This window comes from Haliotis asinina, chromosome 8 (genome assembly GCF_037392515.1).
Source record: "Haliotis asinina isolate JCU_RB_2024 chromosome 8, JCU_Hal_asi_v2, whole genome shotgun sequence".
Classification (NCBI taxonomy): Eukaryota; Metazoa; Mollusca; class Gastropoda; order Lepetellida; family Haliotidae; genus Haliotis; species Haliotis asinina.
In genome coordinates, this window is record NC_090287.1 from 40,205,544 (window position 1) to 40,233,078 (window position 27,535).

The following is a 27,535-nucleotide window of genomic DNA, read 5'->3' on the forward strand; positions in this document are numbered from 1 at the left end:
AACCATTTGATGAAATAATGGACACTGGCACATTTCCAGACGCATGGAATCTGGGGATAAATATATCTGTATATACATCAAGATTACCTACGGACCCTACTAACTACAGGGGCATCTCACTTTTAAATGTATCTGGGAAAGTGTTCACTAGTATAATAGAAAGAAGACTTCGGGTTTGGCTAGATGTTAACAACCTTATTCCTGAAGCACAAGCAGGATTTCGGCCAAAATATTCAACAATAGATAATGTATTTACTCTTCAGTCTCTTTGTACAAAATATCTATGTAAACCAAAAGGTCGCTTTTACAGCGCATTTATTGACACTTGAAAAAGCATTTGATTTTAGACAAAAGTTACTATATCAACTACTTATTAAAGGTTTTCATGGTAAATTTTACAACATTTTTAAGAGTATGTATACGAGGGTGAAGTAATGTGTTAAGACCATGTCTGATCTCACGCCCAGTTTTTGTACCAGTAGGGGTGTTCGCCAAGGATGTATTCTCAGTCCTGTTTTATTTATCTTCTTTATGAATGAATTAACCAGCTGTATCCATACTGATTGTTCACGTGGTATTTTTGTGTCTAATGAAATTGAAGATACTATGTTATTGTTGTTTGCATCCGACGTGTTCTCCTACACTAGATGTGATTTGGTAAGGTCTGAAAAGAATATAATATTTAGTCAAATGAGCTGTATCCATACTGATTGTTCACATGGTATTTTTGTGTCTAATGAAATTGTAGATACTATGTTATTGTTGTTTGCATCCGACGTGTTCTCCTACACTAGATGTGATTTGGTAAGGTCTGAAAAGAATATAATATTTAGTCAAATGAGCTGGCAATAGGCCATGCTATGTTGTCGATTGGGTGTATCTTGAGGACAAATTCACTTCGTAGAACTGTCCGTCTACGTGGAATATATAGATTATTTATAATAATAATACGTCTATATGTTCTGGAGTGCCAGCGTTTCATCAAGCCAAATGCAAATATACATGGAACAGCAGGCAATGTATCTTTTCTGCCAGCGTTTCATAAGAAACGCATCTGCAGACGGATGAATACGTAAAAGAATGATCAGGTGATGAGGAGATCAGATTGGTAGTTTATAGATAAAATCACTTTGTTCAGTCTTTCAATAAAATCATGGCATGGTTGTTAAATACTGGCAGTGAAGCCGACAAAACCATTTTATTATCATGAAAGCAGAGCACACTGTACAGCCAACGATTGTTCGCAAGCATGTCTTCTTGACACAGTTTCAGTTTGTTCTGTTCTGGCAATTGAGATCAAGATAAAAGTAAAAAGATTTCCTCATCGATGACATTCGCCACTTTGATAAAAGACATGAGCAGGTGTTTGTAAATGTCGTATTCGAACGCATTCTTACATGACCCGAGGTGAGTGAGTACATGGTGCTGAAGACTACGACCGCTTGTGGTAGTTGAGATATACGTAAGGTTATAGTTGCATATTAGCAGACTAACGGGTATTTGTAATATCCATCGAGCCATTCCGACCATAAAAACATGTATGATCTGCAGACTTCAAACAACAAAACCCAATCGATTTGAAAGTCGACGAATGGAGTAGAGTGCATCGGAGTGAACAAGAGAGGTCATTTCGTGTTGTACTGATAATCCCGAACATTCCTTTTGCGCACATTTGTAAGAATTTGTTTTCTTTCCCGAATATGGTTCCTAAGGGAGTTGGATAACATTGGACGTTTGGGTTTAGCGTTAGAGAGCACTGGTATTTTTATGTGGTTTAATTGTATTAACTACAGTGTATTTAAAAGTTCAGACGTGCATATTCAACTGGGTACAATAAATCAATACAGGTTTTTAACGATGCATGCAAACGGCTTTAGCGGTTGAACCAGCCTACATATAACATTTTTTGTCGACGTTTTCATTACTTTATCGACCGAGAAAATCGTTTCTATGGTAAGGGATTTGTTTTGATTCACTGCCATGAGGAGGTTGAGTGATAGAAGAATACTCACTCTTCCTCAGATGCAAATAGTTTTCAGAATCGTTATAATCAACTTGTATTAATAAACATGAGTGACCTTTGAGGACTATCTGATCCAGGTTGCTGAAAATGTCAAAAGTTGATTCACTTAGGTGTCCAAGGGTAGATACAGAGGACATGGTCCTCATGAAAAACCCAAATCAAAGCAAAACACAACTCTAGACACTTGATATGGTTGTGCAACTTCTTCATTATTTACGCACCTGTTTGAACTAATACTTGCCGTTTTCTCGGACGTTGTACAAGAATAACTGATCTATAATATGTTGCTTCCCATATTTGATGAATTAAGACACATGTTCAGCGGGACACACTCTCCATCATTCCGAAACATTGAAAGGTAATTTTAATTTACCATCTATTTTAAATGTAGTGTTTTTATCATTGTAATTTTGGCTAAAATTGACCTCATCGACAGCGGCTGAAGGGATGGTATGAATCCAGCTAGTGTCCATGTAGGTAGCAAAGTCCCCATGGTCCCTAGTATGGTGATCTACCTTCAGCTGTTGGCGATCTATACCCTGTGTTTATATACTGTACCTCTTATATCTCTTATCCTATATACTGTCCTCTCTAGTTAAAGTATTTTAGATTTCATGACCATTTTTAAAATCCATATTTCTGTGATAATTTAGTAGGTTTTACCGTCCGGATATTTTAGATTGATTACTTTGTTTTCATCGCAATGTGGCTGTAGTATTGCCTGTGCGATGTAAAATTTTAACTCACCAACTCTCCATCCACTGCCCCGTGATTCCTAGTATGGTGATCTACTTTCAGTTGTTGGCAATAATGGCCCAATTTTACGTGATATAGTCTAAAGTAATTTTAGACCTGCACCAATCTGGCAGGATAATGGCGAACAGCTCAAAGTCTGCAACCTAGTATATCCCTGGCGTTTCCTCCCTTCTTCCTTTCTGGGTTAAATATCAAGTACCCATACTTTCCCTCTGGTCCGCTTACTGACAGAAAAACACATCTTTCAAGCCCTTTGCTTCATCGTACAAGCTCCCTGCACGTCATTTCATTCCCAAAAAACTATCTCCAAGCTGCAGAAATCATAATTGATCACTTGATAAGAGCAACAAACCATCAAAGTGACCCTGAGAATTAGAATTCTCAATTTTCCTTTCTCCAAGGTACGAAGCCACATTTCAGTTGATGTGTATCTACTGATAACTCCAATGCACATCGTTACTCGGATATCTAATGCACAATTTTATCTGAAAGCACTTACTACTATGATTTGATGTAAGGCTTGCCACGTAACATCATTATCTCTCCACATCCCAGAATGTAGGTAATGGCGTTAACGACTTCCAGCAACGTTCAGGATAGATTAAAGTGAGACATCAATGATATTACAGCTTTACCACAGCTTTAGGAAATATCCGTCTTTGTCGTAAGATTCGTTATAGAGTGGTTCCGTTGTGGGCAAGTTAATTTTTAACTTTTAACTTTTAAAAAGAGTAAGCTGACACGTCAATAAAACACCATGATTACCACATACTACGTAGAAGTGCCCATCCATGTCGTTAGATATGCTATGAACTGGATCTGGGATTGATGTTATCAGTTTGTTTATTGGCTGTTGCCATGGGACAGCTGGTGTCTCCCAATCACAGCTTAAAGAAGACTGCAAGTTTTTCACACTGCTGTGTATTCTGGTATGCTGATATTGATAATACTGTTAGTCTTTCAAGTTTTCTAATTTATAGTACTGTCGGCGACAATGAAATACCCGAATGAATCCTGTGATATGGGTGCATAGTGGGTCTATTATTCATATTTCGTAATGACATCCGAGAAATTATGTGTTTAGAATGAAGAAAGTGAGTTTGTAATACTTAAAATGCTACTCACTGAAAGACAGCTATTTAGCTGAAGAAAGTGTTAACTGGACGTCACTTTCTCACTCACGATTGGGAGATGCATTTAAAGTAACTTTCAGCTACATATTTTGTTTTCAAACCAAGCCTTATAGCTCGGCATCGAGTAACGTATAAGACTAAAGTAACATACCATATTAGGCGAGGACGTCAGAGCCTTTCTGATTTGTTAAGAGCTGCAAGGTGGTTCGACATTTAAAGGTAGAAGTGTCCCAAGGTAACAGGAAGTTACCAAAGGGTAAGCATATCCTTTGAGTTAAGCAGTAGCAGTTCTTGGAAAATATGACAGGTTAGTTAAAACGCTTCATTGTAGCTTTATACGACATGTGGTGATCTCAGCACTCATCCTTCTTGACCCGTTTCCGGAAATGTGTGTCTCCGAGCAATAGAAATCTCTCAATACTTGTGTGTGGGGGGGCTCGTTGCATCGATTTGTTTTAAGATTTTCTTTCCAGCTTTCCCATGACGTCATGTGCCACCTGCAACTCGCGTTGCCGTTACAGTAGCGAAAAGAAGTATGAAGCATAAACTGTCTAGTTTGCCCTTTAGTGCAACAAATGAAGGGTCTTATTAGTCATGTCCACAGGTAAGTCCACGTTAAAACCATTCTTTGCCCAAAATGGTTCTCCAAGCAATTTGGATTTCTGAGTCTCATTATTTATGTAATTATGTTGAAGACAAGTGAAAAATGATCTCACTGTCGTGTTTATGTTACACTTTCAAACCAATGACTCATAAGTTTACGAGATGACATAAATGGTTAATGTCTATCCGCAAATGAGCCCACCTCCACACACAGCAATATAAACAGGCACCAAAAGAAGCGACGAAAATACATTTCAAGCGCACTTTGGGTGCCCAGTATACATGTACATTGCAAGTGTGCGGTGCCTGTAAATAACACGTTTGGAAAATTCAATAATTTTGTGCGAAACTCTGAGGTTTTAAGAATCCACATTTTACTAATTCCATTTGTTTCAAATATAAGGAATGGCAATACTTGACTGTTACGGATTATGGGCAAACTCTTAACTCAGGCGTTTGGTACTTCAGTGGTTGGCCTCTTGCAATATATGTCTCTGCAAGAAATATAATTTTCTTTCCCTTGCAAATGAAATATGTTTAGATGAAATAATGCTTTAAATGGAGCGTATGGGGCTTTAGAATTTCTGTACAAAACGGAAAGAAGTCTTCCGTTCAAGTGTCAAAACAAATATTGATGGTAATAAGCGATGACGTGGGCGCATTCTTTCTCCATTAACACACTGTTTTACACCACCACACACCAAAATCGCTGGTGAAACAATTAATGTTAAGATTTCAGCTTTTGGAGATCTTGTGGGCGGCATCAACTAAACACCTTTTATTGAGGGCAACCTGACCTTGGATGACAGCTGGCTGTGACAGACGAGTTTATTCCTTTTCGACCCCTTCAATTTCACGTTGTACTAATGGCGATATCTCAAACTGACTCGAATTTTATTAGTTTGAAGCCTGTGAGCCTAGTGCAACAAACCATTTAAAGTAAAGCCATCAGTCGCTGTGAAATGAGGCAACTTCAAGAAACCCTGCACAATCCATAGAGAGCAACTAGTCATCAATGACTGTCTCCAGCAATGACATAATGCACTAATTTAACATTCAACAGTTTTCCTCAAATAATAGTGTCAGTTTTAAGTTTGGTGTCAGTGAAGAGTTGAGAGACGTTGACGTCACGAAATTGAAACCAAAGACGCCAATTGGTTTCTTCGAAGAAAAAGAAAGAAAATTAGGGAGATGAAGAAGCGTGATTCTTTCAAGACCTTTTACATTTCTAAGGTTACCTTTTTAATTTCAACTTCCAACTACCTTAACAGTGCGAAGCAAAATGATTTCTGGAGAATGACCTGGGCCAGATGTAAATTGCATTCCAATAGCGGAGTGAGTTTATTGTAGGTTTGTCACAGCTCCAGTTCCAACGTCGTCTGCTCCAATATCTGGTTGACCAAGAGGTGAAAATGAGCTTAAACCTGCTGTAAATGAGTCCTTGTAGGTTCTGCTGATTGCTTGTTAAGTACCGCATTTACCTTGAGAAATTAATCGGACACGCTCCTACATATTGTACACAACTTGGTCCTAAGCAAATAAGAACTGAGGGTCAAAATCTTACCCAGTACCATCCCACTCTGTCTTTTGAAGCACAGGGGTGAGTGTGATGGCAGTTGGTTCGATGAACACATACAGTATGAAGTTACTCAAACAGTAGGATCTATATCAGGTGAACCTTATACAAATACTGAATCATAGTTTTTTGTCGCATATAATATTGTGGTGTACCATATACACACGCCCATCAATCAACCTGTCACGTTTTGTTTTATAGTTTCAAAATCAAACAATTCAGCTTACCTTCATGAATGCATGTACTGCCTCATCTTACAGCACTCTTCAGTTTAGATCGTTACCATCACACCACTGAACACAGAAACACGCGTGGCCACTGGTCATTTGGTCCTGTACCTCCATACCAATATCTATTTCTGTAAAAGCAAATGTGTTAGGTTTTGTTGACTCTGGTTGTATACAACTCAACTCCTTCACCACGGTTTGATGCTGAGTTTGACCGGGTCATTTCACTTATGATGAACAACGACTCTGAGTCTTGGTTGGTCCTCAATAAACTAGTGGTCATGGGTTTGACAGCTTTAGTACTATACAACATACATGCTGACACATCATGAAGTAACAGACAAGGCATTGTGAAAATGAACATCAGAATGTACGAATGCATTTTGACTTCTTTGCAACCTCCAAGGATACACATCAGTAAATCTTCTAAACAAATAAGAAACGCAAACCCCAAATATCAATGTAAATTTGGTGTTATTCAAGGACTTACAGATCAGCGGAAAACAAAGATACATAATTTTGTGGAGCAATGCGTTGCTACCTTGTCCATGTTTCATGAGAATAACAGTGATCACAGTGATTACTGCTGTCCACCAAGTGGTGTTGAAGCCAGTACCTCGTATGACCACCTCCAGCTGCGACCACTGCCCGACACCTCCTGGGTACAGATCGAATCAGCCGTTGGATGTTTTGTTGTGGAATCTTCCTGTAGCATGTGGAACAACTATTGAAGACTCTGTGGTGAATTACGACGTCGACGTACCCGTCGATCAATCTGACACCAAATGTGTTCGATTGGGTTTAGATCCGAGGATTTGGAGGGCCAGGGGAAGGTACTAATGTTGTTATTGGCCAGGTAGTCCACGGTGGCAAGTGCTGTGTGGGGTCTGGCGTTGTCCTGTTGGAAGAGGTACCGTTGACGGTCAACATGGTGAAGGACATGCGGACGGAGAATCTGGCCGATGCATCGATTGGCCGTCAGATTGCCTTGGACAAGCACAAGTTCCGATCCGCGGGTGCCACCACACCATAACACCCCCACCACCGAATGTGTCCACCTGTCTGATGCAGTTAGGAACGAAACGTTCATGACGTCCATAGTAGCACCGTGTTGCACCATCCACTCGTCGACGTCTGACTCCAGATCTTCCTGATCTTGGACGGTCATTCGTCGAATTTGAAATCGATTCCACAATCGAGTTATTGTGTTGGGATGAACGTTGAAGATCCTTGCCACCTCACTCTTTGATTCTCCAGCCTCGATCTTCCAATTGCCTGATTTCGATCGGCAGCGTTGAGACGTCCCATTTTCTTGTACAGTACTTGCAAAGATCGCGGATGAAATTGTGAGATTCACTTGGGTCTTTTATGCTGTACTCATGCTTTACACGTGAGAAACAATCGTTGTGTCTGATACACGTGCTGCATGACATCCACGAACATCATGACAAAGCTGATTGATAAAACCGTTCAAAATCATTTTTGGTTGCGTTTGGTCAAGCATCATCTTCTAAAACATTCCAGTAACAATGTGCAACCCTAAGAAACCGATTGAGTTTACACATGTGTACAAACTTGTAAGCATCATTTCTGAATTTCATTTTGCGTTTCTTGTTTTGAAGAGTGTATGTACATGTCCCTTAACCAAGTGTTTAATGAGTGAAACCTCTGCTTGTCATAGTTCCAAGGTCTATGTGAGTGCCCAATAACAGAAAGATATTGATTGGTCCTGTTACGATAGTTATCCCAGTCAGTTGCACTAAACATTCATCAAACAACCCCTGACATCTTGTGGGAGTGGGAGAGCGAGACAATCATCTCGTGCATTTAACATTATGATATTGCTATTGTCAGTCACCGATGACCACAACTGATGATGCTCTATCACATATCCTGCACAGCTTTAGTAGGGGTACTTGAAGCGTTAAATTATGGGTTGAACCACACACATTCTACATTAATAATCAGCCTATTTACACAGGGACAGATCTTTAAATGGAACTGCATGTCTGACCAAACAGTCATTTAGAGTCTAGATGTTTACTTGATGTCGACGATAATGAACGGCGGTCAGACATTTAGGTTCGTGATTCATTAGTCCTATGGCAATCGCATTTTGCTTCAGGAGTGTTTATAAAATACTTTTCTAATCACTAAATACCTAATTATTAAAGAACCCACATGTACTAGACACCTTAGTATAACCTATCCTCAGCATGAATTGCGACGACATTTATATCCTTCTGCTTCATTCAGTATCAATCCTTGGCGTCTCCATCTAAAGATAAACACTATGGTGGTTGACAAATATTAGCATAACCTGTTCCCACAACGATGACGCTGTCTTCTTTTCTATATCCATCTCATGTCACATCTTTTAACCGTAGAGTAGTCGTGACCACTGAACCCAATTTCCGTCAGCATACACTCTTAATTGAACCAAGTCCGGGTTTTCGGGATTCTGCATCTACCTAAAATCATGTATAAAGAAGCTGAGAGTCCTCCAAACATTAGATGTGTTGATATGCTTCGAGAATGTATGCATGCGTAGCCATAGTCTAAATCAATGTACATTATGGCTGGCGTAGTTCGATTGTAGTATCCAAGCTCTTTGGACGTCAGCTAGCACAAACATTAATGGAATATTTAGACACGAAAGTTTGCTTTTCATGTCAGGATCAGCAAATCTTAAGATAAAGCCAAATAACTGACATTCATACTTGTACCATATTTAAAACATACAGACGTGTATTTGGGGCCTGTTTGACAATATAGATAGACGCGTTCATCACTGTAGCGTCGCATGTGCCTATTCCAAGATGTGAGGTTTGATTAGGTTTTTGAACCTCTTTCCATTAGTTACTGGAGTATCTTTTTCATACGAGGGTGGTAGTCTGTTGACAGATTCTATGAAAAAGTGTTTGTTTTGCGTTGTTTGTGTGCAGCATTTTCAAACATGTGGCACAGTGTATGTTATGAGTACGACGATATCTGAATTGACTCTGAAAACAATATTGGCGTATTACTGATGGTATTTTAATATTATTTTAAACGTATTTTAATATTAGCATAAACAATCTGTTTTCCTGTTTTTCCTCAGCAACCATCACACTGTCCTTTGAAATATAGCGGAAACAGTTTTATATTGTGTATATAGTATGTTGAACTCTTATGCAAATAAGCGTTTTTATTTATGTCAGATATTTAGAAAAACTTGACGCCTCAAACAAACGAAAACAGAAAAAACAAACAACCACCCCCCAAAAAGCCAAAATAAAAAACAAACAAACCAACAAAACAAAACAAAAACAAAAAAAACCCCAAAACCCCACACAAACAAACCAACAACAACAACAACAACAAAACAAACCCCAAAACAAACCCAATACAAGAAAAAAAAAACATTGTTGCGTTTCGTTTGCTGTTCAGTATAGTTTGTACCACAGTCCGGACGGCATACTCACATAGTTTCCCTGTTCAGTGACGTACGTTTGATGCTAAAACGGTATAGTGACGACATTATACTTACCACACTGGCCTAAAATATCACAAGTCTCACCATATTGGATCTCAGCCAACCCTGTATTAACAATCTTGTGATGCTGAGACTGACTTGCAACACGACATTTATTAGTATGCTCATTCCTTAACGTGAATCAGCATCTTGTGATATGACTCAGATTAAGAAGCACTAATGGCAATGTTCTTTCCCGATGTGTCTGGCGGTCTGCACCTGTCTGAATTAAATGTTAAAGTATCTGATACCACTCTTTTGATATTGAATACACCTCTCGGACTCAAATGCTGGAGGCAAAATGCCCGACGTGGAAATACTTTCTAGTTCTGACGAAATCTTTCATATCAGTGAGATTCAAAGCCGAACTATTTCTTGGGAACAACATTTCTGTAGAAACATGGGACCACAGTTTGAACGAATATCCCTGATCTTGTTGGGGGTCATGATCTTGTGTGTCAACAAACAAGAATTAAGGAATAACATTTTCCAATTTAGCTTTTTACGTTGGCCTAAAGATGTCTGCAATTGGGACGTCATCGTGACCGCTGAATGTAACCTTAAAATGAAACCGAAATAAGTACAACGGTAAGACAATTTTGAGCAGACAAAAACTAAGCCAGGGCGATCAGGTACGTTGTCGTAATTGATATTTTGCACTGATAAAAAACAAGGTAAACTAAAAACACACTGATCGGTTTATGAACTCCTGAACATATTTGAAAAGGGAATTGAAAATGCGTTGCAGTTGACAGAATAGTTGAAATATTTCTGTCATCTGTTGGCTGTTTTGTTAAAAGGTATTTTCAATAAGTCACTGCTGCAAAAATTATAAATGTAAAGTACCTACCTAATGTTTGTTACCCAAAGATCCGATTGTAGGAACACAGAAATACAGACATTTACAAGACAGATTTACCACTGTGACTGTTCTATTTACATTTGCAGAACTATGACAAGCATACATATTAATGATGCAAAGTGGTTTAGTTTTGCAACATGAACCCTGACGAAAGATTCACGGTATGGCCTATTGTTTTGACTACCTGAAAAGGTATCTAAAACAAACTGATAAGAAATAGAGACTTCGTCACTAGAGGGTTGTGGTGATCCATTCATTGAATTTCACCACTGCCTTGTTTCGGCAGAAAGCTGGTTGTTCCGACGTGAGAGTGATTTATATCTACTAACGTTCGTCCTTCACCTGACGAAGGAGTAAAATATACTCCGAAACGTCGCGTTTCACAAAACAAAGAATTTGCTATCTATGAAATCTAGTGTTTGTTATCAATCATTTACATTTCAAGACTGATGAGAGAAGAGAGACACTAAATTCTCGCTTTATTTCCCCTTGCAAAACTGTCTTTTGACAATGTATATCAGCACATGGACGAGATATCAGCTTCGAGTACATAGTCTCTTTGTTCTTAGAGCAGCGAGTAAATTGACGTATCGGGTTAACTAGTAGAATCGACCAAATTGATAGCCCTAGAAAATTGATTCCAGTCATTCAAACGCCGATATGTTTGTCTGCTGACCTTTCCGAGAACACTTGGCATCATCACGTACTTTAAGTGATCCAATCATATTACGTTCACCACTATGTCCATATTCACTCCCATCTGTTTCTGTAGATAATCTTTCTGATCTCTGCCGATGGCGCTCTCCAGTTTGGAAGCAGTATATCGTTGCCATATCCAGTAAATGGATAAATATACAATATATCAAATGCAAACATATCATAGTTGAAATAAAATCAGTATATTTTATGTTATGAATGATCACAACTATAACTAAAATGAATTATCTCAGTTTCTCAAACCTAGACCAGAAATAATTAAAGCCTTTTAAAATTGTTATTTGCATATTCACTAGTTGGCGGACAAACGTACCTACTTCAGACTTGTCAGAAAACGGGGCCAGCCAGCCAGTATATATATATATATATATATGTTAAATATCTGCGCATTATTGTATCACAATGATGTTCGTGTATGTGGCATGACGATATTGTTACACATTATAAATGTAATGTCATGACGAATGTTTGATTAAAAGAATTATCTGGCAATTACTTACTTACTTATATATAAGTACATTTATGTTTTAAGTTCTCACTATATATATATATATATATATATATATATATATATATATACTTGTCAGAAAACGGGGCCAGCCAGCCAGTATATATATATACAAACGTACCTACTTCAGACTTGTCAGAAAACGGGGCCAGCCAGCCAATATATATATACATACATACATACATACATTATATATATATATATATATATATATATGCCACATACACGAACATCATTGTGATACAATAATGCGCAGATATTTAACATATATATATATATATATATACTGGCTGGCTGGCCCCGTTTTCTGACAAGTCTGAAGTAGGTACGTTTGTCCGCCAACTAGTGAATATGCAAATAACAATTTTTCGGAGACTAATCCAGTATGATTGTGTGCCAGATGATCAGATGATGCAGTGTACAGTTCAACACACATGCTCCCTGTACTTTCTATACAACTAATAAGCCTCCATACCCCTCAATAAGACTCTCCTCTAACTGCACGATTCATGAATGATGACTTGATAAGAGCAACAAATACATCAGCGGTACTCTGAGAAGGAGAGACACACTCCGTACTCAGTTGAACTGTTTCCTATGATCAAGGAAGCCTCATTTCAGTAGATATGTATCTATTGATTAACTTCAATGCACATCGTTACTCGGATATCTAAATGCACAATTTTATTTTCAAGCACTTACTACTATGATCTGATGTAAGCCTCCTATGTAACAGCATTATCTATTGACATCCCAGAATGTAGGTAATGACGTCAACACTTTCAGTAACATTTAGAACAGATTAAACCGAGACGTCAATGATCTTATACAGACTTACCAAACATTACTAAGAACCATCCGTCATTGTCTTAAGATTCGATTTAAAGTGGGTCCGTGACTGATGTCACCTTGCCCAGTTGCTTACATAGAGGCTGATGCGTGGTATAGCCGTTACTTTCCATTCAAAATATCCAAGAACGTATACATGAACCTAATAGTTTAGTTGGTTGGTAGTTTGTTTAACGCCACACCCATAATGCTCCACCTATATGGCGTGAAATAATCGAGTCTGGACCAGACAAGCCAGTGCTCAATAGCATGATCATCGATCTATGCCATTGGGATGCAATAGGGCCCGTAAGTCTCGTTTTGCTGTATTTCCGGTTACGAACGTCCGGTGACAAGCTTAATATAGCTCCAGTACAGCAATGCGCAGCTAGCTATGCGACTTATAAAATGCTATAGACGACTTCCTAGCCTCTCGATGTGACAGCCGTTTTACGTTTGGCAAACACGGTCATATGTTTTGCTTTTGGCTGCAACCACCGAAGTGGTCGCGAATCATGTAGTTTTTACAGATTTCCGAAGGAAAAGAGAAGTTTACGAGGACGTTTATCAATGTAATTTACCCAAGACTATTCAAAATAAAGTAACAAGAGTACCGTCAGTGGCGTGTTTCGATATGTGTTCAAAATACGCCCATTACTATCTGGTCCTTGTTCTTAGTGCATAAATTAAACTCTCCCTCTCACACTATAGCTAGGCCGAATACTAGCGAACTCCCTGTCTTTTAGGATCTCTCTTGATTACATGGAACTAGCCACAGAATGTATGAGGATACTAAAAACAAACAAGGTTTACCCCACTGTTGTGTCCACATGTACATAGGCCCGGGCCCACTGCATGAGTATTAACCACATGGACGGTGACAAGCACCAGATATACAGTATGGGTGATAAGGCTGGGTATATCAGTTACACCTGATTCTGATGTTATCTCTACATTTGGCCCAGGAGTAAATACCCATGAATTAGTAATTCTAAACACCACATCTTATGGTATAATTTACTCGACTATGAACTGATTAAATACGCGGTGTGTGTGTGTGTATGTGTGTGTGTGTGTGTGTGTGTGTGTGTGTGTGTGTGTGTGTGTGTGTGTGTGTGTGTGTGTGTGTGTGTGTGTGTGTGTGTGTGTGTGTGTGTGTGTGTGTGTGTAATGAAATGACACCATTCACAATTTATTGGTAGTTATAAATACTATCCAACACTAGAAATAAAGTCTCAAGTCTTGGGTCTGTATGTAATGTCTATTGCATATAAGCATTGTTGCCAGGGCAGCTTTATAGTTAGTCCATTTAATGTTTCAGGCGACTAGACTGGTGTCCATCATCTGAAAATGACAGAATTTGCCCCTGTCATTTTCAGAATGGTGATAAAAATAAACAAACCTGCCCTCTTTCCTCACAATGAGGGCAAACTTTTTCAGTATGAGGACCTTACACTCAAAAGGTTTGTAGTGTCTGGTGTGCGCTTACCGAGGAAACAAAGCAAAAAAGTCCCTTTTCTTCAGCTGTGTTTAGTACAGACAGCTCACTTCATACTGCTTTTTTAAACATATTATTGACATCTAACACATAATTGTAGAAACAAATACTGGTAAGCAAGGATAAAGTAACGAATGACCTACTTTTTTATTTAGTAGCTGCTTATGTACAACAATGTACACTATAACAAAATTGAAGTAGCTTCTTCACTACGCAGGAGAGAAGACAATTATGTTTTGCAAAGACATGGCTTAACTTAGATCAGTGTATACTTAATATCGGTACACCACATAACTTGCTTGACAACAGTGTTAGAATCTACACTAAAATGTTATGCATCTTTATAAATTACCATACAGTTTAGTACCCCAACTTCCATATGACTCTCAGTGAAAATGAACTTAGTGGGAAGCATATAATACACAATCTGTCAACAATGGCAGAGGCTTATCAATGTCTTCATCATTCTCATACATATAATGCTGACTGAGTTACATCATGAATTGGTAACTGATATTGTATACCATGTGAAAAAAAGCCAATACACATTATATTTCTGCAGCATGAAACAAAGCAAGATTCATATTTTTTTTACTTTCCAAAAAGAGTCAAACATCTTACATATCATCAGTGTAATGTTCGTAATACAGGTATATAATAATATTCCAAATGCCAAATATCTAAGTAATGAATATTTGCCCTTGTATTCGCAAACCGAGGTCTGCGAAATGACATGATGTCACAAAGTAATCAATAATTCACTTAATACAATCTTGTCAGCCTGAAAATGACATAATAATATTAATTTTCACACCACAAATATACAATAATGACAATATCCACATATTACCTTTAGCCACAACTAAGCCACTAAAACACAGACATTTATTTCTGTTAGAACTAGAAAGCGGCAGGATTCAGTGGACATGGCAAGTGAATCTAGTGAAAATCAAAAGCAAGGTGAAACAGCACAACCAGACTACCACGTAACTAAACTTTTGAAGCAGTTTGAAAATATGGAAGAAAAACGGCGGGTTAAAAATGATACAAAGACACAATACAGATTTCTGTTGATTGTTCCCTCCTATTTCTCACTTAAACGTTCAAAATCCATTTCATCACAGGTTGAAAACGAGCATGGTTACGCCTTAACATGCACACCTGACTGCATCAAGCTCAAAATACTTCTAAATACTGAGATTACAAAGCTTAAACAAGAGATCGTTTCCCTTAAAAACGATGTCCAACAACTGCGTCAAAGACGGCATCGTTTTTCCATTGATGACATCAAAGACAGTGATGAAAAGGTATAATCAATCTTAAAATTCCGTTTTCAGAATGACTAGCTTGAAACACTCTGTGCACTGGACAAGAGGTTACCTGTAACACTGATGCGTTTTGTTTTTATATACCTTTTATCAATCCTAAAACAGTGATTAAAAGCCGCAAAATAGAAAACACAGTAGCTTTATGTTCTAAGTAAAATAGCCACAGATTTGGTATAAACTACTATGCCAACTGGGAGCCAAGTAGCATTAGTTTGCAGGACCAGCTCCTGCTCACGCTCATGAAATTGACACTTAACAACAAAGATTTAGAACTTGCACAGCGGTTTAATGTTAGTAGAGCCACTGTGTCAAACATTGTCTACCGGAATTATAGAAAAGGCATATATGCAGTTTTTCAATATACTCACTTGTAATTAGGCTTACGAGGGGGAAAGGTTCCTCCATGGTGGCAGTCTCTGGTCTGATTTTAGATTTTGGTGCAACTGCAACTGGAATCAGTTTCTCTGGCTCTCCTATAGCTAGTGAAAGAATAACGTTAAATTAGTTAACAATATAAGATACAAATGATTTGTCTCATCATAGGCGAGTAATGTTTCAAATGAGTAAAACATATATGTGAGTATAGTGTATAAGCATAACCAGGGCCTTTATTCACGAAACGTTCGTAGTCCTAAGAACTCTTAACTTTGTTAAGAATGGGCTTAAGAAGCTCATAGGGCTACGGACGTTTCGAGAATAGCCTGCCTGACCCATGAAGTATCAACATGTTGCGCGAAATCAGTTAGGTCACTGCGCCCACAACACACCAAGTCATAACAACAATATGGACAGTTAGCCATCTGTCTGTCCGTCTGTGAAACTTACCCAAAGTGAAATGAAGCAGCTACATAGTGACATGAAAACTGACCCAAAGGGCATTCACATGATGAGTATGTCACACCATAGGCATTATTCAGGTGAACCTTTAACAGTTACATAAAAATTAATGTCTTTTTCAGCATCTCAAGCCTGTTGTTATCAATGCATTAATCATCCCAAACTTCACTGGCCCTGCATGTCCCAAACAGTGGCATACTTCATCAACACTCCACTTGTCCACTGCCAGCCATATATCAACCCACTGTCTGCCATTATATGTGAATTCAGTATTAGAGAATCAGCTATAAATCTGCATCTACTTTGTGTTTAATATTTTCATACACTTTAATCTTACACATCACACAAACAATACGTTTAGGAACATGAAACACGTGGTCAAGTGAAACTTTGAAAGATATATGGAATGTACACTAACCTGGGTTATCGTAGGCTTAAACATTGCAGTATGTAATATTTAGAAACGGAATGCTCCAGTTTTCTTCTCACCGAAATGTTGCTAATGTTGTAGATTTATCACCGTTCATTAAAAGAACAAGTACCAGACATAGATGATGCAAAACATATTAGCTAACCGTTTATGAGTTTACAGAAACATTTCCCAGGCCACGTGGCCAGCGACATTATCACGAGATGCATCAAAACATCTCTGAACCCAACCTTTGTCCTGATAGCACCTCGCCCATCAACCAATCAATGTTTTGAAGAATCATCCTGTTACACGATGACCTGGCACTAAATCTTCTAAAATCAAGGTTTCTTTCTGATTTAGAAATTGTCATAAAAGCTGCAAGGTGTTCCGATATTTATCATGTTAAGTATCTGAAAGCAAACATGCATTTAGATGATAGGGTACAACAAGTCTTTAAGTTAAGCAATGCAAGATCTTTGGAGAATATGCCAGTTATAGTTAAAACGATTTCTTGGAGCCTTATAAGACATGTGGGGATCTTGGCCTGTTTTCGGGAAACCTATGTCCCCGAGCAAAGAAAGCTGCCAACGCTTGAAATCTGAAGCTTCGTTAGATCGATTTGTTTTCAAATTTTCTTTTCAGCTAACCATGACACCATGTGCCACCTGCAACTCTCATCACGATGTCCTGACAATGGCGAGAGGAAGTAGGAAGCATTAAACTGTCTCCTTTGCTTTTTGGTGCAAAAAATATAAGGGTCTGATTGGTTATGTCCAGGAAAACGTCAATACCAGTATCGTCCTTGTCAAAATCGTAATAATAATAAAAAATACTCTTGGCAGATTCATTAGTTTTCGTCCGGATCAAGTCCCGTGATATCGACATTAGGGTCATAATTAACACTGGAAAGCATTATCAGAGGCACGGATAAGTGTTAAGGAAAAGGAAGAGTGTATTTTGGGATCACAAGTGCAAGATGAATGAAAATGATGATCAAAGTAGTTTACGTTATTGCGTCTTCCTATGTGTATTGATAATGAATGAAAATGATTCACTACACGTACAGCAATATAAACAGAGCCCGAAAGAAACTGCGAATATGATTTGCTTGAACACTGCTTCTTTTGGTACCTAGTACATGACAATTTCATGTCAGCTTGTGAATAACTGAGTTTGGTCAGTTCGAAAGCATGAGCCACAGTCATACCCCGAGTGTTCAAGAATTTAATAGAGACACTCTTCTTGGTAAGAACGTATGTCCTAACATACAACAAAACAAGATTACAAAGAGAAGTCTCTTCTGTCAAAGATGTTCACTTAGTGGCCTGATCTGAGCCAGAATAACTTGAGGACTTACTCGGCATGAGATGAACTTGCTGTGTGTGCATTTTGTAATTATATTATCGATTGTATTTTAAGGATACATTAACCCTGTTATTCTTGTGAAAAAAGCAAATAACTAACCATTGCGTTATTCAACCATTTCTTTTCATCCCCAAAATTAAAATATTGACGTCATTAGATGAACATATTCTGTGTTAACTCACCTTGACGTATACTAACGGATTTTTGCACAAAAAGGTTAGTCGGGAAATCGTGTTTAGCATGTTAGAAGCCTGAGAATTGCTTGTGCTATTCCCCACAAAATCTGTTAATGGCCACATTATGATTATAGTAGGCCATTTTATCACAAGTACTTCCCGTCTGTATCAACACATGAAACGTACGGTGTCCCCTATCCCCATTTGTTCATGCGGTAGCCGTTCATTGAGCAGTGTATGGGTACCCGGTAGGATGAGAGGATGATATGTCTGTTAAACCTTTCGTACCTTAGGTTCAGCTTTGGCGATTATAAATACATTCGAATGTAGATTGTTCATTTAGATTTCTGTCCCTAAATACGTCCATGCTCTCTAATAAGAAAAGTGTAACGAAAGGTGGTCAAGGGGCTATGATTGAAATAAATGGTAATGACGTCGACATACTACTTTGAACACAGAATGACTTCAAGCCATACTCAGTGTCAACATTACCCCGAGGGCGTGTCACCTGACCGAGAACAGATCTATTGATGGCAGAATTCTGAACTTGCGGATTGATGTACTTAAAGGGAATTCATACACGTGCAAAACAGAAGGGTACTATACCACTTATAGTAGTTTGCCAGATTTTCTTCTTGTACCACATCCATTTCATCCTGTTATCAGAGGTATAGTTAGGATGTATTCTAACATTGTTACACTACCACTCATATACTATCCCAAAAAAGAAGGGCATGGTCGATTTGTATTTTATAAAAAAATCTCTTCATTACCTATTGTGTTCAAACAATCGTCAAAATATATAACAAGGGCGTTCATGACAGGATATTACACAGTTGCACAAGTAAAAATATCCATTTTCCCTGAAAATATTGGTTTTGGTGTAATTTCTTACAAGGATTAAAAAGGTATCGCCAAAATGCAACAGAAATCAACTTCCACTTGAGCTAGTGCAGCAAAGAGCATGCACTGTCTTTCAATGAAAATCCAGAATACTTTCGGAATCTGGCATTCGTTTTGAAGGAGTTTCAAGGTCAAATCACTACGCCACGTCTTGACACGGAACATCGCCATTGAAAGAATGCACGCTGGAGATTACCAGTCGTCTGAATGTTAGTCTGAGGAAGATATCATGGCTTGCAGCTCGTTGGAACCAAACGGGCATCACAAATGACCGTCCTCGTACGGTCAAACCTCGAGTTACCACTGCTTCCGACGATCCGTACATCCGGGTACTACATTTGCGTGATCGTACTGCCACGGGTGAGGGCAGAGCAGCCAGGGTGCCTTGACTTCGGAGGATATCCTGTCAAACTGTCAACTAAATGTATCCAGCTACCTTATGAAACAGTATGAACCTCTGCAGTATATTTATCTGATACGTATGTAGAGAGTTGAAATTTGTTCATTATAGTTAAATGGGAGCTACCAACTACAGCAAAGATGAAAGGCATGTGTCACACTGAATATTAATATACTCATGATCACCGCCGATAGAAACACGAAATTCACCAATATCTACTGTGACGTAAATCCAATGTTGAATAGATTGTTCTAGCTCCCACAATGCTACTTAACGAACGGATACTGTTTAACCTCAGATAGTCTGCATTTGCATTTTTTTCTTGCAACAGTGAGCATGCCACGTGAAAGTGACAACGAACGTCACCATCTACAGACTGCTTGATCGCTATCAGCAAACAAACACCGTCGCTGACCAACCTCGTAGCTGACGTTCACATGCACCGTCATGCATGTGAGACCGCTACATTGTGACCTCTCATTTTGCGAAATCGCTTCATGCCTACTACCACAACAGCCTGTAACACCACACGAAGACACAACAGACCCTTCAGTAACAATATACTTTACGACGCTGTCATACTCAAGCTGGTTTACGTTGCCGTCGACCATACGTTGGTTCACGTTTGACGCCACGACACAGGCCTGCTCGACCGAACTGGGAGGAAGTCCATTGCATCATCATGGCGTCGTCATGGTGAAAGATCTTTTCTCAGAAGCCAGTGTTCTGGAGACAGATCGATAGGGAGGACCTTCCATCATGTCTTGGGGTGCCACAAGCTGGGGACGTCATGTTCAACATGCAGTCTCTCAAAACAGTTGGCAAGGTCGTGGTAGGGGTGGTACTTCATCGACGAAGAATTTTGAGATCAGCAGTTTGTCCAGTTTTGCTTGAAGACGTCATCTTCTTTCAGCAAGAAAACGCGAGAACTCACACAGCAAGACTGACACAGACATTCTTCCAAAACAACATCCAGATCTTGGATTGACCAGCGTTAATCCCAGATTTGAATCCCACCAAACACGTATGGGATGAGATGGAAAGACAAATTCACCAACAGCAAGTACGTCAAGTTAACTTGCAACAACTGCAACGGATGTCGTTGACGCGTACAACAACATTCCCAGGTGGTTCATTCGACGCCTCTTCAACAGCATGGGGAAGAGATCTTCAACTCTTGCTGATGCCAATGGAGGGTACACCCGTTAGTGACGTTAACGTTTTTCCCTTTTAATGACAATACCTAAAGGCATGCGTTATGTGGTTTCTATTATTGACTGGTGTTTCATGCAATCTGTCGAATAAACACACCAAAAACTTTTTTATCAAGTTATTGTCTCCTTTGAAAGCATAGTTAACAGTAAAAAATGCCATGTTTTCGCTCATTGTCAATATCATCATTTCACACTATTCGCGTTTCTTTTGGCCGTGAGTAAATATTACCAGATCAAAAGCTGTGAATAGAAGTAAACAATTAATGTCCAGATGGTTCTGGAGGCCTTTATTAAGTACCAAAATATCGTAGAGAGCAGCCTTGTCCCGACTGGTTGGGACAGACTGTGTTTATTCCATTTTAATGTCAGGTTTACACTGTACCGATGGCGAAATTGCACACTGTTTCGATTTGTTGCGTCTATTGCAACAGAAAGGCATGAATCAAGCCAAGGCTGATAACTATATCGTCATCAAGCAATGAGGCAACTTCAAGGTACTTCAGACAATTCATGGAGAAGAGCTAACCAGCAATGAATGTATCCAACAATGACTACATAATTCACTGATTTCATCCACTCTAAAAGACGTTCAGCAGGTATACCTTCAACTGTTTTCCTTAGTATTGAATCATCCTTTTACGTATCAGTGAAGATATTAAAGAATACGCTGGCGCCGCGATTATTTCACTCCAGGCGCCAAAGAAGTGGAGGGCATATTCTCTAGTAACAAATTGAGAATGAAGAAAATGAGAACGCATGATTCTTTCAAGATCTGCTTCTTTTTACTGTTGAAAACTGTATAGAATGATTGATTTCTGGAGGATGGCCTGGTCGAGAAGTAAACTGCATTCAAACGGTGGAGGGAGGTTATTGTATTTTTGTCACAGCTTCGTGTTCAACCGTCTTCAGCGATAATCTCGTTCACCCAGAGGTGAACTCACAAATTGACCTTGTGAAAACTGCTGTGAAATGAGGTTCGCCGATTGATTGTCGAGTACCGCATTTCCCTTGGGATATTAATACAAATACGATGTCACATATTGCACACAGCGAGGTCCTTAAGTGAATAAGAACCGAGGGTCACAATGTCACCATGTCACTCTGCCTTTTGAAGCACTATTGTGAGTGTGAAAGGAATTGGTGAAATTGACACTTGTTCTGTCTCGTTACTCTATGTGCAGGCTCCATATGGGGTGAGCCTTATAAGTAAATGTTGAATCAAAGGCATAATTTTCTGAAGCATGTCGTTCTGTGCTGTCCGCTCGTGCTCATTCATCCACCCGTCAAGTTTTGTTTCTTTGTAGCTTTGATATGAAACTCTGTGACGACGGTCTGAGTCTGACCAGGTCATCCAGTGATTGATACAATAAACAACACGTCTGATTCTTGTTTGAACAAGTCTGAAACTAGTGATCATGGGTTGGACCAGTGAGGTAAAGGTATGGAATATATCTACTCTAAGCTGGCACAAAACGATGTAAGTAACATATATTCCAGTCAACGTTAGTATAAACTCACTGCCACATTCACTCTCGCGGAACACACACACACACACACACACACACACACACACACACACACACACACACACACACACATCCCGGTATCTTGGCCACATAGTTCGCCAGATTATACGAATGCACCTTTTCGAAACCTCCAAGGGTATAACTCATTAAGGTATCCCTAACTCATGGTAGTGCCTGAAATCAGTGTCAGCGAGCTCCTGATTGGGATCAGTATTAAGTACTTCCTTCTTAACATCTTTGACATCAAACACCAGACTGACGACATAAGCGAGTTTTTTGTTGACGAAATGCACAGTACGTAAACCCACGTTACATCCATTTTAATTAGGTTTGAGTACCTTCTGCCGGATGGGAAACCCCGGCCAAATCTGTCTGAATGCACAACAGAAATATATTGATTGCCCATGTTACGACAGTTACCGCAGTCAGTCGAAGAAACTGTACCATTGACCAAAGCCCTGACATTTTCGCGGGAATGGGTAGAGCAATACGATCATCTCGCTTATTTAACATTGTTATTGTCTGTCACTGGTGCCCACACGAGTGGAATAGACGCTGCTATGATTACGTATGTTGAACAGCTTTAGAAGCAGATAGTGCTTGTTCAATTGGTATTCATGATTAATGATTGCACCACAGAACTTTCTATGTTACAAATTATCTCATTGATACAGGAACAGACCCTTGTATGAAATATGCATGACTGACCAAACATCCACTTAGAGTCTAGATATTCGCTCGCTGTCCAGACAGTTGACATCCGATAACAAATATACGAATTTTGATATCGCAGACTGGTTACCATCTTCTTTCAGGACTTTAATATGGAAGATATTTGTAATTTTGTGTCATTAAAGGACCCACGTGCACTAGACAACCCAGTATGACCTACATCAGCATGGACGGCTTTGATATTTATCTCAGTCTACTTCGTTAAAAATTCATCGTTTGCTTCTTCCGGCAAAAACGCTATAGTGGTTGATAAATATTAGTGCAATGCTACCACACAAATGATACTATCTCCTTTTCTATATCCATCTCATGTCACATCATTAACCACTGAACCCAATTTCCTTAACAAACTTTCTTAATTGAACCAAATTCTGGTTTGGAGGATTCTGCATCCGACCAGAAGCATCTTTAAAGGAGCAGATTGTCCTACAAACATTACCTCTTTGGGATAAAAGATGTGTTGATATGCTTTGAGACTGTATACATGACACAGAGGTACTTTTTAGACAACCACGTCTCCTTTTTTATTTTTCCGTCTTGAATGTCGAGATGTGGATCATGTTCGTCAACTGTCATGATGGTAACAGGTTTTTGCCTGGTTGTCGAATTTGACAGTTCTATATTACAGATTTTACATAATAAATGTTTTGCTTTGTCTTTGTCTACGACGAGTTCTGAAATGAGACTCAGTAACTTGGCTCACGAACAACATAGAAAACAAGATTCTCTGTAAAACAAATATTCTTGACTACGTGAAAATGAAACCAAATGAAACACGAACTCGGACCTTGTTAATCAGATTTTTAGTAATCCATCCTTATCATTTTCACCACTGCGTTACCATTTGCTCCTGGTGGAGTCCGTTTAGGTTGAAGGCTGATGTTTCTGGTATGTTATCGATTTACTTTTATGTACTTTTGAAAACCTGCTATCAGTAACATTTTGCAGTAATGTATACACATGCAACTATGACATAGTCGAAATCGTACCATAGAAGTATACAGGAATCTCGCTTGAATAGTCCTCGTGCAGCTCAACTCGCATTTCCAAAAAAATAATTACATGCCCGTTGGGTTCGATCCAATATTCGCCTTAACTCTGGTTTGTAACCAACATGTCTCACCTTTCCGATTTAATAAAAAGTGGTGGAAATCTCGGACCTGAATTCCTGAGGGCCTTTACATATCACATGAAGCTTATACCTGATGCTACTCATTGACGCATCAAATGACTCCGTCATTGTCTCACTCATTCACTCATCGATCATCTTATCCACCTAGTCACCCACCAAACCACTCTGTATCGATAGGTTGGAAGATACCTTTGTTTTGTTATGTGTCTGAGCTCTTTTCAACGTGGAAGAGACAGTTCTCCAAATCCCGTATCATGTTCCAGTCAGCCGTCATCAGTTATGTCCTTCTTATGCTTAAGAGGTCTCGTGAGTAGTTTTCAATGGTGTAAAAAGTATTTCCCGCGAAGATAACAAGTATTTAACTGTGTAAAGAAGCAAAGCCCTAATCACTCGAAAGAATATCTTAGTCGGTGGCAAAATCCCGGAAAACAATCCCGAGGGACATTGAGCCCATGATCGATGTAACTGAAGTAAATGCTGATCCTTCCAGCGAACAGTCTGATCTACACAGGCATCTCCAGATAGGAGAAGTGTAACTTAAGCTGCTGCGTGTATAATAAACAAAAGAGGCAAGTGACCATAAACATATTTACACGTCCAAGAGGGATGATTTCAAATTTCCATTAAACAGTTTTCATTTTATGTGCGGCAAAATTCCAACAGCTTCAACCTTCATGTCAATGTTGCAACTTTTACGTCACAACCGCGCATGCAGATGCTCAAAAGGTTTCATGTTAGACATGTAGATTAGATCAGGACAGAGCATTGCGGAATGAGCTCATAACATTTCACAGTCAGTAGTTAGCAGATTACGATCACAAAACACAATAGCGTTGATGATAGAACGTCGATCTGGCCGACCAAAGGGTGACAACTAGCTTACATATCCGCACCATCATAACGATTGTTACGATACCATCGTCACATCGCATTCACATTGAAGATGAACTTCTCGCAATTACATGCGTTAGAGTGGGTGAGTCGAACCTGCAGGGCCAAATGTCCACGTGCTAGTCATTGATTTACGACCTTTACATTATTGCAAGAATTTACATTTGTATCTCATTAAAGATATGCAATACCAATTGTTTTACCACTGTTTAAAAATGAATATTCCCAACATTTTCTAATATTGTACAATACGGAAATAACTGTAACTGTCTCTCCATGCAATTTCCAATGCGGTGTTTTGTATGCGGAATGACGTGCCACATGGCGCAAAAACAATAGTATGTCTGGTAACAGTTTGGTCTTGTCGCCCACAACACTCGGCAAGAACGTCCTAACAAGCGTAGAACCGCATTTCTATGCAATGTTAAATGTCAAGACTGACGCCACAGTTTTGCTGAACCTGGTCATGCTTTGAAGTCTGATGATTCTCCTTCGGAATTTAACAGAAATCCCTTCTCATTACACATGAAAGGTAAACTGAACCACTGTGGTTGAAATTCATCGATGTAAGTGTTAGTATGTCTGAAGCGTTTCTGAACCCGAATGGAATTGCCGCTAAGATTTATATACAGGTCATTTAAAGTCAGTATTTAAAGTCAGGGAATTGGAATGGGATTTCGCCAATCCATGCTATGGGGATGTGCACAAATTCACGTAATGTAAATGTACCCCTACTCCCGGTAGACAGCTGTCTGCGTGGAATATTTAAACAAAGATGCGATTGTGTAGTCTTCATACCCAGAATGTCATCAAAAACAAACGGGAATATGTAGGAGCAGATAATGTTATTTTGTGCCAGCATTTTGTTCAATAAGAAACGTCTCTACAGCCTGGTCAATATGGAACAATGGGATTGGCTAACAGGGAGAGTGGATTGGTACTTTACAGACCAGCAGCTTTGATCAGTCTGTCACTAATATGTTAGCATAAGAAAGAAACACCGTGGAAAGAGAGTCACCCTGAAAATGAGGGACCAGTGTATATATATATATAGACACACACACACACACACACACACACACACACACACACACACACACACACACACACACACACACTATATTATTTTAATATATATATTATACTGTGTAAACAGCATTGGGATTCCTGAGGGGCATTTAGAAGTTTGTGAATACTAGTATATAAGGCGAGTATATGGATGACAACTTCTCTATTGCAGAACACGGCGTTTCTGGGCTACTTCTTGCCCCTTCTTCATGTGATTCAAGACAGGAGTACATGCACTTCTAACCTGCGTTATTGCTCCGTTCACCGACATCTCTTCTGTAAGCCTACTTGTGAATATACAATCATATATTTTCGATTTTCGTGCCGACCCTTTTCCACAAAACACAACATTCTAGCCCCTTTTGTTTCAGGTAGTGTCAGCTACTTCATACCACCAGTTTAGTTACGTTTAGTATGGAGTGGAGTTATGTTAGCATGTTTCTGATAGATATGTGATTAAAAGTGAGTGAGTGAGTGTGGTTTTACGCTGCTCTCAGCAATATTCCAGCAATATCACAGCGGAGGACACCATAAATGGGCTCCACACATTGTACCCATTGGTGGAAACGAACCCGGTTCTTAGGAGTGACGAGCGGACGCCTTAACCATTAGGCTTCCTCACCGCCCCATTTAGCGTTAGGAACAGTGAGTTTGTAATTACTAGATGTTAAAAGTTTTCTCCTGAATGAAATGTCACTGATGACGTATTTTCCTGACTGTTTGTAGACAGACGACAAAACATAATGTAAACAATCTCGGCTAATGGCAAATCGGTTTACAAGATATCACAACACGCATGGCCACTGACGTGATTATGTGATGAATTATCACGTCTCTATGACACGACATCGAGATGAATAAAGGACATTGCCAGTCAAACCCGTATCCTGTTTGACGAGGAGATCACAGAGCCTAGTTTTCGAAGCTCTCTTAGCCCTAAGATACTGTGTTTGGTGATGCTGTAAGCTCTAAGAGAGCTCGAAAATCTAGCCCATTATTGAACCCTTCTTATATGCTTATATGAATGTTTCGTTTCTGATTTAGATATAGCCATACAAGAGGCCCCGACATGTCAACTTAAAGTATCTGAAAGCTACATGTAATTAAGATGTCACGATAGGGTACAACAAATACTTAAGTTAAGCAATATAAGTACCTTGGAGGAAATGGCAGTTTAATTAAAATGATTTCTTGTAGCCAATTAACACGTGTGGGAATCTCAGTAGCAAATTTCCCTTGGCCTGTTTCCGGAAACCAATGTCCCCGAGCAAAGAAAACTGTCAACATTTGAAATGTGAAGGCTCAT